Source organism: Ranitomeya imitator, chromosome 2 (assembly GCF_032444005.1).
Source record: "Ranitomeya imitator isolate aRanImi1 chromosome 2, aRanImi1.pri, whole genome shotgun sequence".
NCBI lineage: Eukaryota > Metazoa > Chordata > Amphibia > Anura > Dendrobatidae > Ranitomeya > Ranitomeya imitator.
In genome coordinates this window covers 833,741,670-833,755,843 of record NC_091283.1, presented here as the reverse complement: position 1 = coordinate 833,755,843, position 14,174 = coordinate 833,741,670, and the positions used below count along the sequence as shown (strand labels likewise).

Sequence of the window (14,174 nt, the reverse complement as noted above, 5' to 3'; positions counted from 1 at the left end):
GATCCTGCACTGATGTGCAATGGTCAGGCTCTCTCTACCCTAAATAGCTGATAGCAGAGAACAATAGACTGCATTGAACTGCACCATCTATAGCAGAAGCCATGCACCCAGTACATAATGGAACAGGGAGGGGTCCGTATGGAATAATAGTCATGATCGGGGCCGGCTCCATCGGCCCTCCGGCCACCTCACCCTCAGCTTCACAAGCATAATAGTAATTGTATCCTTTACATTAGTCTAGAAGTATATATAGAGGCATCCTTAAAAGAAAGATGTGCACCAAAACTTAACCCATTCATGACCTTTGAGCCTCTTTTTTTTTTCTTCTTGTTTCAAGGGCCATAAGTTTTTCTTTATTTTTTTTGGGCCAAAATAGTCTTATGAGGGATTCTTTTTTTTTTTTCTTTGCAGCACTAGTTGTAGTTTTCAGTGTCATCATTTATTTTACCATTCAATATACGGGAAAATGGAGACACAAATTCAAAAGCAGTAAAATAGAAAAAATAAAAAACCTTAATCCATTTTGTTATTTATTACAGCTTTCATTTTGTGTACAAAAAATGTGGAATTTTGTAAACAAAAAAGTTCTGTTTGTGTCTCCGTTGCCTGAAACCAGTACTTTTCTGTAATTTTTGTTCATATTATGGTGTTTACCAATTGTGTCAAATTACATTTTGGTAGATCAGACTTTTACAAACGCGGTGAGACCAAATATGTCTATTAATATTAATGGGGGAAAAGGTGTGCGTGTCGGAAGGGTGATTTTTTTTTTTTTTTACTTTATTATTTTAGTCCTTTTAGGACTTGAACTTGCGATCGTCTGAAGTTCAGCCACAAGGTGAATATCACTGGGTGTACAAAAATGGTGACGTACCAGTATGTTTCATGGCAGAAAAGGGGGTTTTCTACTATTAAAATATACCGTAATATGTCTGCAATACCAATCAGTGCTGTAAAGCGCATCTACCCTCATCCATCATAAGCTTAAATGGCTGTTTAAGCACATACCAGTCTAATATGTATGGGAACTGTCCTGATTCTTATGCTTTGTAGCTTGGCACCCACTTTTTTAAAGAGTAGTTTCTTTTTCATCAGTATTCTGCTAGCACTGTGGGTGCTGGAACATCCTTTCCCTTCACTTCATGGCATACGCTACAGAAGAGCAAGAGCAGGGAGAAAGAAAAACCCATCCCCACTTCCTGTAGAGAGGTAATAATAATAATAATAATAATCTTATATAGCGCCAACATATTCCGCAGCGCTTTAAAGTTTAAGTTTAAAGACTCGGCTTCATTTCTTGTAATCCGTCTGAGGGTTTTTGCTGTCGTCGTTGGATTACACTTCGCAACAGGCAGTGTACTGTACAACAAATTACAAAGAAAGGAGACATCTAGTGGATGATTTCCAGGGTAAGAAAACATAACTTTTGAGTAAAGTGATTGCTTCACTTATTGCTTTATCAATCAAATGACATCGACTCTCGGATATCTCATTCCTCAACATCAAAATCACAGATCAGGAAGCTGAGATATAGGGCACTGTTTGCTAAACTAACTCCATTACTTGTTTCTACACTGCTAGGAATGCTAATCTATGAAGCAAGCTCTGAAGAGAGACAGTAAGCAAATAGGGAGCGCCAGCAGAAGAGTGAGTGCAGCTCTGGAGTATAATACAGGATGTAACTCAGGATCAGTAATGTAATGTATGTACACAGTGACTGCACCAGCAGAATAGTGAGTGCAGCTCTGGGGTATAATACAGGATGTAACTCAGGATCAGTAATGCAATGTATGTACACAGTGACTGCACCAGCAGAATAGTGAGTGCAGCTCTGGAGTATAATACAGGCTGTAACTCAGGATCAGTAATGTAATGTATGTACACAGTGACTGCACCAGCAGAATAGTGAGTGCAGCTCTGGGGTATAATACAGGATATAACTCAGGATCAGTAATGTAATGTGTGTACACAGTGACTGCACCAGCAGAATAGCGAGTGCAGCTCTGGGGTATAATACAGGATGTAACTCAGGATCAGTAATGTAATGTATGTACACAGTGACTGCACCAGCAGAATAGTGAGTGCAGCTCTGGAGTATAATACAGGATGTAACTCAGGATCAGTAATGTAATGTATGTACACAGTGACTGCACCAGCAGAATAGTGAGTGCAGCTCTGGGGTATAATACAGGATATAGCTCAGGATCAGTAATGTAATGTATGTACACAGTGACTGCACCAGCAGAATAGTGAGTGCAGCTCTGGAGTATAATACAGGAGGTAACTCAGGATCAGTAATGTAATGTATGTACATAGTGACTGCACCAGCAGAATAGTGAGTGCAGCTCTGGAGTATAATACAGGATGTAACTCAGGATCAGTAATGTAATGTATGTAGACAGTGACTGTACCAGCAGAATAGTGAGTGCAGCTCTGGGGTATAATACAGGATGTAACTCAGGATCAGTAATGCACTGTATGTACACAGTGACTGCACCAGCAGAATAGCGAGTGCAGCTCTGGAGTATAATACAGGATGTAACTCAGGATCAGTACAAAATCAGTAATGTAATGTATGTACATAGTGACTGCACCAGCAGAATAGTGAGTGCAGCTCTGGAGAATAATGCAGGATGTAACTCAGGATCAGTACAGGATAAGTAATGTATATGTGTAGACAGTGACTGCACCAGCAGAATAGTGAGTGCACCTCTGGAGTATAATACAGGATGTAACTCAGGATCCATAAAGGATCAGTAATGTAATGTATGTACATAGTGACTCCACCAGCAGAATAGTGAGTGCAGCTCTGGGGTATAATACAGGATGTAACTCAGGATCAGTAATGTAATGTATGTACACAGTAACTGCACCAGCAAAATAGTGAATGCAGCTCTGCAGTATAATACAGGATGTAACTCAGGATCAGTACAGGATCAGTAATGTATATGTGTAGACAGTCACTGCACCAGCAGAATTGTGAGTGCACCTCAGACGTATAATACAGGATGTAACTCAGGATCCATAAATGATCAGTAATGTAATGTATGTACATAGTGACTCCACCAGCTGAATAGTGAGTGCAGCTCTGGGGCATAAAACAGGAATACAGGATGTAAATCAGGATCAGTAATGTAATGTATGTACACAGTGACTGCACCAGCAGAATAGTGAGTGCAGCTCTGGAGTATAATACAGGATGTAACTCAGGATCAGTAATGTAATGTATGTACACAGTGACTGCACCAGCAGAATAGTGAGTGCAGCTCTGGGGTATAATACAGGCTGTAACTCAGGATCAGTAATGTAATGTATGTACACAGTGACTGCACCAGCAGAATAGTGAGTGCAGCTCTGGAGTATAATACAGGATGTAACTCAGGATCAGTAATGTAATGTATGTACACAGTGACTGCACCAGCAGAATAGTGAGTGCAGCTCTGGAGTATAATACAGGATGTAACTCAGGATCAGTAATGTAATGTATGTACACAGTGACTGCACCAGCAGAATAGTGAGTGCAGCTCTGGGGTATAATGCAAGCTGTCACCCAGGAACTGCATAAAGAAAGCAGTAGCACATGTGAGGCTTTAGTCGGTGTAGTGATAGAAATTGATACAACTGTATGTAACTCTCGGCAGAGGACAGCAGCATAAAATAATTTGAAGGTGTGAAGTTGCAGTGTAAACAATCCAAGCACCAAAGTGATGTGATGTAAAATATGAAAAAGAGCAGTGATCCACTGTAACACAGCGGCCGCCATCCTTCTAAGGCTACGTTCACATTTGCGGTGTTGGGCGCAGCGTCGTCAACGTATACCGACGCAAGCGTCATGCGCCACTATCTTTAACATGGGGGGGGCATGGACATGCGCCGGTATGCGTTGTATTGCATTTTACGACGCAGGCGCCAAAATTCCTGCTCTGTACGATCTTATGACAACGCATGCATCGCAAAACGCTGCGTTGTGTACATGCGTTGTTGGTTGCGACGCCGACGCTGCGCCCAACACCGCAAATGTGAACGTAGCCTAACATTGGTAGCCAGGACAGGCGTCGGCAGAGGTGCATATGGAATAAGACCTCCATCTCTCCTCTCCATTATCATGCAGAGGCAACACAGGAGATAATCTTGCAAATACAGTAGTTTGTACAAAGAAGCTCTCCTTCTGTTTTGTGAATGTAGCTCCTGTGCAGACTTGTGTGTTTCCATGGTTGAAGACTACAAATAATCTGTGTTTTCTGTTATCTTTTCAACTTTTTTACAATCTTTAGGTTTTCAAGAAGAGCACAAGGGAGAAAGTGGAGAGCACATGACTGATGATCAGACTACACACAGGTTGTTTGTAGTCTGTTACCATGGCAATGCATAGGTTGGCACAGTAGGTGTATATAAATTGGTAATTTAAAAAAAAAAACTAATTATTTTCATTATTTATTTTTATATTATTTTAGATACTTTGAAACATTTAATCCCCACTGCACACACTACCTATCCCTTAAATAGTCCCTAGACCTGTCCCACGCTTGCCCCTCTAGTAAACACGACCCCTTTAATCTTTTGTTTTTGAGCCTCTTAATTTATCTTCTTAATTTTTCCTGGAAGTGGCCGTTCGGATGGCATCAGTTGCTCCCGGATAACCGCGTAAATCCTCCATTAATTACCAAATCCCTCTCCTGTCAATCACTCGTGATTTTCATATAACGATTTTGCTCCCGCTGCCGTTTTCCTCCGGTGTCGCCGCCTCTTCTCCCCATTCGGAAGCAGTTTATTTTTATTAAAAAAAAAAATCTGAGGTTTCTCCAGTGTCGCCGGCTCAATAAACTTTCTCTGTGACGCTCACAAGACCCGACAGATGGTGGCCTCTCTGCCTCTTTAAGCAGATAAATGAATTTCGCAATTTCCTAAAGCTGCAAATGTAGGAACTGGTGTGATATGAAGACGTGTATCCGATGGCGGACGTCACATAACAGTGAGACAAAGACTAATCTGCAGCAGAGGAGGAACAGGGGACAGGAGGGAGGATCAGGGGCAGATAGCGAGGTAGCAGAGCTCAATTTATAATAAATAATAATAATCTTTATTTATATAGCGCCAACATATTCCGCAGCGCTTTACAATTTGTCACTTAATGCTCCGAGGCTGTGTGACGTAAGGAGTTAATGGCAGTCCCATGTAAAACCGTAACTAGAACTGTGCATATGACATATCTCAACTCAGGTACACCTGTAACCACACCGCCTGGAGGGGCTCTAGATCTAGACGACAAAGTTGTGCCAATTTTATGGAGAAAAATGGAGGGAAAGCGCAGTCAGCATGTATAGGATGTGGGTAGAAAGACAGAGCAACCGTTTTCAAAACCCAAACTATCAGGTAAAATAATAAACGGCATAGTGGCCATTTATATGTATGGACGTCTGTGTAATACGAGGATGAAATCTGCTTGTATCGCTCCGCTTTATGTCCTGGCCTACAGCAGTGGGGTCCCAAGTGAGGGTCTCCCTTCTACGATGTCCGTATACCCCTCTATAGCATATGTCCAGGGGTTGTCTTCATGAGATAATCGCTTTAACCAACTATTATTCATATCCATCCTGGAAGCTGAGATATAGGGAGCTGTTTGCAGGTTCTTCTTCACAGGTGATATAAACGCTATAGAGAATAGTGTGCGGCCCTGGCACACAGCCCCCTGTATCATTCCTTCCTCCTCCTCAGTCTGACATGATGGACAAACAGCGGCTCCTCCGGATCACCAGATTTTTCTTGTTTTTCACAATTTCTCCAGGGCTAGCTGATAGGGTCTGTCAGGACAAGGATGACGCAAACAGTAGCCTAGATCTCAGCTTGTTGTGAGCATAAGGCCCAATTCAGACAACCGTAAAACACAATCCGAGTGCGAACCATGGTGTACAGATCAGCCGTGGATCTCCTTTTCCGTAAGCATATACAAGGCTGTCGAGTTGGGAGACGCACGGCCAGGCCGAACATCGCGGTTCATAATCAAACCGTAATTTACCGATGTCTGAATTGGGTCTAACTGGGAAATTGTGATTTTGAGGAGAAAAGAGTATATACGGTAACTATATATATTATTACTTATTATTATAGCACCATTTATTCCATGGCGCTTTACATGTGAGGAGGTGTACATAATATATACATATATAATATATACATATATATATATATGATATATATATAGATATATATTTATATTTACATGTATAACACACACACACATATATATATATATATATATATATACATATAAAAGCAGCATTCCAAAAGTAGCGCAAATTATAGTAAATATATATGTATATACAATATATATATATATATATATATACATACAGTGGGGCAAAAAAGTATTTAGTCAGTCAGCAATAGTGCAAGTTCCACCACTTAAAAAGATGAGAGGCGTCTGTAATTTACATCATAGGTAGACCTCAACTATGGGAGACAAACTGAGATATAAAAATCCAGAAAATCACATTGTCTGTTTTTTTATCATTTTTTTTGCATATTATGGTGGAAAATAAGTATTTGGTCAGAAACAAACAATCAAGATTTCTGGCTCTCACAGACCTGTAACTTCTTCTTTAAGAGTCTCCTCTTTCCTCCACTCATTACCTGTAGTAATGGCACCTGTGTAAACTTGTTATCAGTATAAAAAGACACCTGTGCACACCCTCAAACAGTCTGACTCCAAACTCCACTATGGTGAAGACCAAAGAGCTGTCAAAGGACACCAGAAACAAAATTGTAGCCCTGCACCAGGCTGGGAAGACTGAATCTGCAATAGCCAACCAGCTTGGAGTGAAGAAATCAACAGTGGGAGCAATAATTAGAAAATGGAAGACATACAAGACCACTGATAATCTCCCTCGATCTGGGGCTCCACGCAAAATCTCACCCCGTGGGGTCAGAATGATCACAAGAACGGTGAGCAAAAATCCCAGAACCACGCGGCGGGACCTAGTGAATGAACTGCAGAGAGCTGGGACCAATGTAACAATGCCTACCATAAGTAACACACTACGCCACCATGGACTCAGATCCTGCAGTGCCAGACGTGTCCCACTGCTTAAGCCAGTACATGTCCGGGCCCGTCTGAAGTTTGCTAGAGAGCATTTGGATGATCCAGAGGAGTTTTGGGGAGAATGTCCTATGGTCTGATGAAACCAAACTGGAACTGTTTGGTAGAAACACAACTTGTCGTGTTTGGAGGAAAAAGAATACTGAGTTGCATCCGTCAAACACCATACCTACTGTAAAGCATGGTAGTGGAAACATCATGCTTTAGGGCTGTTTCTCTGCAAAGGGGCCAGGACGACTGATCCGGGTACATGAAAGAATGAATGGGGCCATGTATCGTGAGATTTTGAGTGCAAACCTCTTTCCATCAGCAAGGGCATTGAAGATGAAACGTGGCTGGGTCTTTCAACATGACAAAGATCCAAAGCACACCGCCAGGGCAACGAAGGAGTGGCTTCGTAAGAAGCATTTCAAGGTCCTGGAGTGGCCTAGCCAGTCTCCAGATCTCAACCCTATAGAAAACCTTTGGAGGGAGTTGAAAGTCCGTGTTGCCAAGCGAAAAGCCAAAAACATCACTGCTCTAGAGGAGATCTGCATGGAGGAATGGGCCAACATACCAACAACAGTGTGTGGCAACCTTGTGAAGACTTACAGAAAACGTTTGACCTCTGTCATTGCCAACAAAGGATATATTACAAAGTATTGAGATGAAATTTTGTTTCTGACCAAATACTTATTTTCCACCATAATATGCAAATAAAATGTTAAAAAAACAGACAATGTGATTTTCTGGGTTTTTTTTTCTCAGTTTGTCTCCCATAGTTGAGGTCTACCTATGATGTAAATTACAGACGCCTCTCATCTTTTTAAGTGGTGGAACTTGCACTATTGCTGACTGACTAAATACTTTTTTTCCCCACTGTATATATATATATATATATATATATATATGATATATATATAGATATATATTTATATTTACATGTATAACACACACACACACATTATATATATATAAAAGCAGCATTCCAAAAGTAGCGCAAATTATAGTAAATATATATGTATATACAATATATATATATATATATATATATATATATATATATATATATATATATATACACATATATACAGTGGGGCAAAAAAGTATTTAGTCAGTCAGCAATAGTGCAAGTTCCACCACTTAAAAAGATGAGAGGCGTCTGTAATTTACATCATAGGTAGACCTCAACTATGGGAGACAAACAGAGAAAAAAAAATCCAGAAAATCACATTGTCTGTTTTTTTAACATTTTATTTGCATATTATGGTGGAAAATAAGTATTTGGTCAGAAACAAAATTTCATCTCAATACTTTGTTGGCAATGACAGAGGTCAAACGTTTTCTGTAAGTCTTCGCAAGGTTGCCACACACTGTTGTTGGTATGTTGGCCCATTCCTCCATGCAGATCTCCTCTAGAGCAGTGATGTTTTTGGCTTTTCGCTTGGCAACACGGACTTTCAACTCCCTCCAAAGGTTTTCTATAGGGTTGAGATCTGGAGACTGGCTAGGCCACTCCAGGACCTTGAAATGCTTCTTACGAAGCCACTCCTTCGTTGCCCTGGCGGTGTGCTTTGGATCATTGTCATGTTGAAAGACCCAGCCACGTTTCATCTTCAATGCACTTGCTGATGGAAGGAGGTTTGCACTCAAAATCTCACGATACATGGCCCCATTCATTCTTTCATGTACCCATTCATTCTTTCATGTACCCGGATCAGTCGTCCTGGCCCCTTTGCAGAGAAACAGCCCCAAAGCATGATGTTTCCACCACCATGCTTTACAGTAGGTATGGTGTTTGATGGATGCAACTCAGTATTCTTTTTCCTCCAAACACGACAAGTTGTGTTTCTACCAAACAGTTCCAGTTTGGTTTCATCAGACCATAGGACATTCTCCCAAAACTCCTCTGGATCATCCAAATGCTCTATAGCAAACTTCAGACGGGCCCGGACATGTACTGGCTTAAGCAGTGGGACATGTCTGGCACTGCAGGATCGGAGTCCATGGTGGCGTAGTGTGTTACTTATGGTAGGCCTTGTTACATTGGTCCCAGCTCTCTGCAGTTCATTCACTAGGTCCCCCCGCGTGGTTCTGGGATTTTTGCTCACAGTTCTTGTGATCATTCTGACCCCACGGGGTGGGATTTTGCGTGGAGCCCCAGATCGAGGGAGATTATCAGTGGTCTTGTATGTCTTCCATTTTCTAATTATTGCTCCCACTGTTGATTTCTTCACTCCAAGCTGGTTGGCTATTGCAGATTCAGTCTTCCCAGTCTGGTGCAGGGCTACAATTTTGTTTCTGGTGTCCTTTGACAGCTCTTTGGTCTTCACCATAGTGGAGTTTGGAGTCAGACTGTTTGAGGGTGTGCACAGGTGTCTTTTTATACTGATAACAAGTTTAAACAGGTGCCATTACTACAGGTAATGAGTGGAGGAAAGAGGAGACTCTTAAAGAAGAAGTTACAGGTCTGTGAGAGCCAGAAATCTTGATTGTTTGTTTCTGACCAAATACTTATTTTCCACCATAATATGCAAAAAAAATGATAAAAAAACAGACAATGTGATTTTCTGGATTTTTTTTTCTCAGTTTGTCTCCCATAGTTGAGGTCTACCTATGATGTAAATTACAGACGCCTCTCATCTTTTTAAGTGGTGGAACTTGCACTATTGCTGACTGACTAAATACTTTTTTGCCCCACTGTATATATATATATAAGCTTTTGCACCCCCAATGGCTCTTCTTTATATAGTTGGTGCTGCTTTTTTTATTATATATATATATATATATATATATATATATATATATATATATATATATATATATATATATATATATATATACACACACACACACACACACACACACACACACACGTACGTGTGTCTGTATCTGTATACTAGTCTGTAGCGGTGAGGAATAAGTGTCTATGTCGCTATATATGATGGTAACACAAACGAGGAAATGGACATGGCTGAAGTTGCCCATAGCAACCAATCACAGTGCAGCTTTCATCTTTTAAATAGCTCTGGTAAAAAAAAAGCTGTGCTGTGATTGGTTGGTATAAACGTGCGGCCTTACCTAGAAAGAGGGTGACTTCTAAAGTCGCTTCCATTTGCCTCACTTTGAGCAATACAGGGTTGGGCTGTGTAAACCGAATTGCTGTAGTGACAGCCTTTATGAGACAGTAATGGTGTCTTGGCCCTAATAATTTGACAAAAGGGCGGCACTGAAAGGAAGCATGTGTCATATGCAACTACATTTCTCTCAGTTAATTGGCCAGTAATGATCAGCTGACTGACTCTATGCCATTTAAGCGGATTGTGGGGGCATTAAGTGCTACTGTTACGCCCTAAGATCACTAATTTTAAGCCGCGTCATTTATATCTTACTTGTTCTGACCCTGAATCATATAATATTTTCTCCTCTATTCTGGTGTAAAACTAAATTCAGGATTTTCACTTTAATTTCTAGGAAGCAGTGCATTGTGGGAGCTCGGGTGGCAGTTGTTAGGTCACATGACTGACGGAGGGGCGGAGCTAGAATAGTGTCTACTTTCAATGGCTGCCAGCAGCTCCGTATGCAAGTGACTAAAAAGACACGAAATAACACAAAATCTGTGCAAAATCAGAACAGTGATGTAATTACAAAGTAACTTGGTACAATGTAAAGATTACATCTGTGAAATATTGGTGAAAATGGAATTAACCTTTAAGTGCGTCAAAAAATGTACAATACTGTATATAGCACTAGGGTCAAGAAAATCCACGCAGCTCTTAAAGGCGCGCGCCGTCACTTGGGATGATGTAGCTATTTTCCAGACTGTAAGCTCCGGAGGGAAGGGATCTCCAGCAAATATTTGCGGTTTGAGCTTGTGTTTGCCTATGGAGCTCTATCAACACAAGCGGCGGCAATATTTACGCATATTGTATACCGTTGACATCACCAGTATGGATGAACGAGTCCGGCCATTGTACTGTATGAGTTCTACACCGACGTTGTCTTGGTGCGCTACAAAACAACGCCGCCATAACACAACGCACATGCAAAGCAGAGGCACGGGGTGCAGCGATAATCCCCATGACCAATGCATAGGAAAATAACAGAGACAAGAAAGCATCCAGGAACGGCGGTACATCATTACAGGCATTATTATATGGCGCCAACGTGCTCCGTAGCGCAGTACACAAATCATATACTGGGCCGAATATATGTGTGTATGACGCTAATGTCAGGACTGGTTCAGTGGAGCATTACTATAATGATGACATGATAGTCTTTTATATACAGAGTATAATTAATAAAATATCATTATAATCATGTTAGGTGGTGGGGTCATGTTGGGGGTTGTAGTACTCTACATATAGAGAATAATAAAATATTATAATCATGTCCAGTGGTCGGGTCATGTTGGGGGTTGTAGTGCTCTACATATAGAGAATAAAAGAAAATCATTATAATCATGTAGAGTGGTCGGGTCATGCTGGGGGTTGTAGTACTCTACATATAGAGAATAATAAAATATCATTATAACCATGTGAGGCGGTTAGGTCATGCTGGGGGTTGTAGTGCTTTACATATAGAGAATAATAGAATATCATTATAATCCTACCCAATGGTCGGGTCATGTTGGGGGTTGTAGTACTCTACGTATAGACAATAATAGAATATCATTATAACCATGTCCAGTGGTCGGGTCATGTTGGGGGTTGTAGTGCTTTACGTATAGAGATTAATAAAATATCATTATAATCCTACCCAGTGGTTGGATCATGTTGGGGGTTGTAGTACTCTGCGTATAGAGAATAATTGAATATCATTATAATCATGTCCAGTGGTCGGGTCATGTTGGGGGTTGTAGTGCTTTACGTATAGAGATTAATAAAATATCATTATAATCATGTCCAGTGGTCGGGTCATGCTGGGGGTTGTAGTGCTCTACATATAGAGAATAATAGAATATCATTATAATCATGTCCAGTGGTCGGGTCATGCTGGGGAGTTGAAGTGCTCTACATATAGAGAATAATAGAAAATCATTATAATCATGTAGAGTGGTCGGGTCATGCTGGGGGTTGTAGTACTTTACATATAGAGAATAATAGAATATCATTATAATCATGTACAATGGTCCGGTCATGCTGGGGGTTGTAGTACTTTACATATAGAGAATAATAGAATATCATTATAATCATGTACAATGGTCCGGTCATGCTGGGGGTTCTAGTGCTTTACGTATAGAGAATAATAGAATATCATTATAATCCTACACAGTGGTTGGATCATGTTGGGGGTTGTAGTACTCTACGTATAGATAATAATAGAATATCATTATAATCCTACACAGTGGTCGAATCATGTTGGGGGTTGTAGTGCTTTACGTATAGAGAATAATAGAATATCATTATAATCATGTCCAGTGGTCGGGTCATGTTGGGGGTTGTAGTGCTTTACGTATAGAGAATAATAGAATATCATTATAATCATGTCCAGTGGTCGGGTCATGTTGGGGGTTGTGGTATTTGATATATTAAGTACAATGGTAATATATAATGTTTTGTGCAGTATTTTTTTCGCATTGGGAGTGGTAGTGCTCTTTGTATAGAGTATAATAGAAATGTTATTTTAATGCCGCCCAGGGGGTCGGTCATGCTGGGAGGTGTAGTACTGTATGTGCAGAGATAAAGTAGGTCAATAATGTGATTATACTACGATCGCGACCAGAATTATGATCATGGTGAGGGTCGTAGTCTTCTATGTTTTGAGCATAATAGAATTGTATTTTTTGGTCTTGTCCGGTGGTCCGATCATGTTGGGAGGTGTAGTGATGATCATATTCGGGGTTGCAATTAGTAGACGTCCTCTATATCTATCCCCTCTTCCATATAGGACGCGTCTTTTCGGACGTCTTCAGAACATCTTACCTGTGGGTGAAGGATCCCTCTTCTCTCTGTGGCTCTGACTCTGCTCCTCTTCTACTCCTCTATCATGAAACTTTTGGAGTGGTCCTCCTCGCAGGTGGTCCTTCTCCTCCTATGTCTCTGCTTGCTTCTTCCCAGTTGTCTTCTCTTTTACTCCTTTTTGATGCCTCAATTCTTTCTTCTCTGTTCCTTCCTCCGCTTTCGGTCTACACGTCAGACCCTTACACCTTAGTTGAGGGGGTCGCTCCCTTTACTCCGAATCGTGGGATCGCGCCCCTCCACTTGCTTCCCTTCCCTTTCTCCTGGTAATCTGGTTCTCCCACCTGCCCTGTGGACTGTGGAGGTATGAGAGAGCACTACCGGGGAGGGGGAGACAGGCCGGAGGGGGCTGGTGTTGGAGGAGGAGAAGGAATGAGGCTAAAAGCCGATTTGGAGTTAAATGCTTAAATGCAAAGCAGTTTGCAAATGGGAGAACAGAAGCCAGAAAATCAAAGGCTGCGTGTGTGAGTGTACGTAGGTGATTAGGGTATGTATGTATGTGTGTATGTACAGTACAGTGGATATAAAAAGTCTACACACCCCTATGAAAACGCCAGGTTTTTTGTCGTATAAAAGAATCGTATCAAGAAGGATCATTTCAGAACATGTCGCCCATAATCTGTACAAATCCATTCAGAATCAAACTGAAATCTTTTATAGGGAAAATAAAAATAAAAAACCCAAAATAATGTGGTTGATTAAGTGTGAACACCGTCTTATATAGTTGGGGATGTGGTTGTGTTCAGAATTAGCCAATCACATTTACCCTCCTGTTACATTGTAGTGTCGCTGTTCTAGTATGATTTTCCTGATATTTTCTCATTTTGCAGCAAAAGACATGGACTGTAGACAGCTGACAACACAGCAAAGGGATCTCATTGTGGAATGTTATCAGTCAGGAGAAGGGAAGGGTACAAAAAAAAATTCCAAGGCATTAGTTCTACCATGGACACTGTGAAGACGTCACAAGGAATGGCTTAAATTTAGCACAACAGCGACATTACCTAGAACTGGACGTCCCTCAAAAACTGATGAACAGAGAAGAGGAAAATTAGTTCTGTAGGATGCCAAGAGACTTATAGCAAAATAGCAAAGAGCTCCAGGAATTTCTGGTTGTGTCCTGTATGTGATGACAAACT

The 14,174-nt window shown here is 40.9% G+C and overlaps 1 protein-coding gene across 1 annotated transcript in view; it reads right to left on the bottom strand.

The window, feature by feature from the left end:
* GNB3 (G protein subunit beta 3) overlaps positions 1-13,346 on the bottom strand; it is a 35,458-nt gene extending 22,112 nt beyond the window's left edge. The window contains exon 1 of the mRNA XM_069754151.1: positions 13,000-13,346. The gene's annotated coding sequence lies outside the window, so the exon portion shown is untranslated. The remainder of the gene's footprint in view (positions 1-12,999) is intronic.
* Positions 13,347-14,174: the final 828 nt, after the last annotated feature.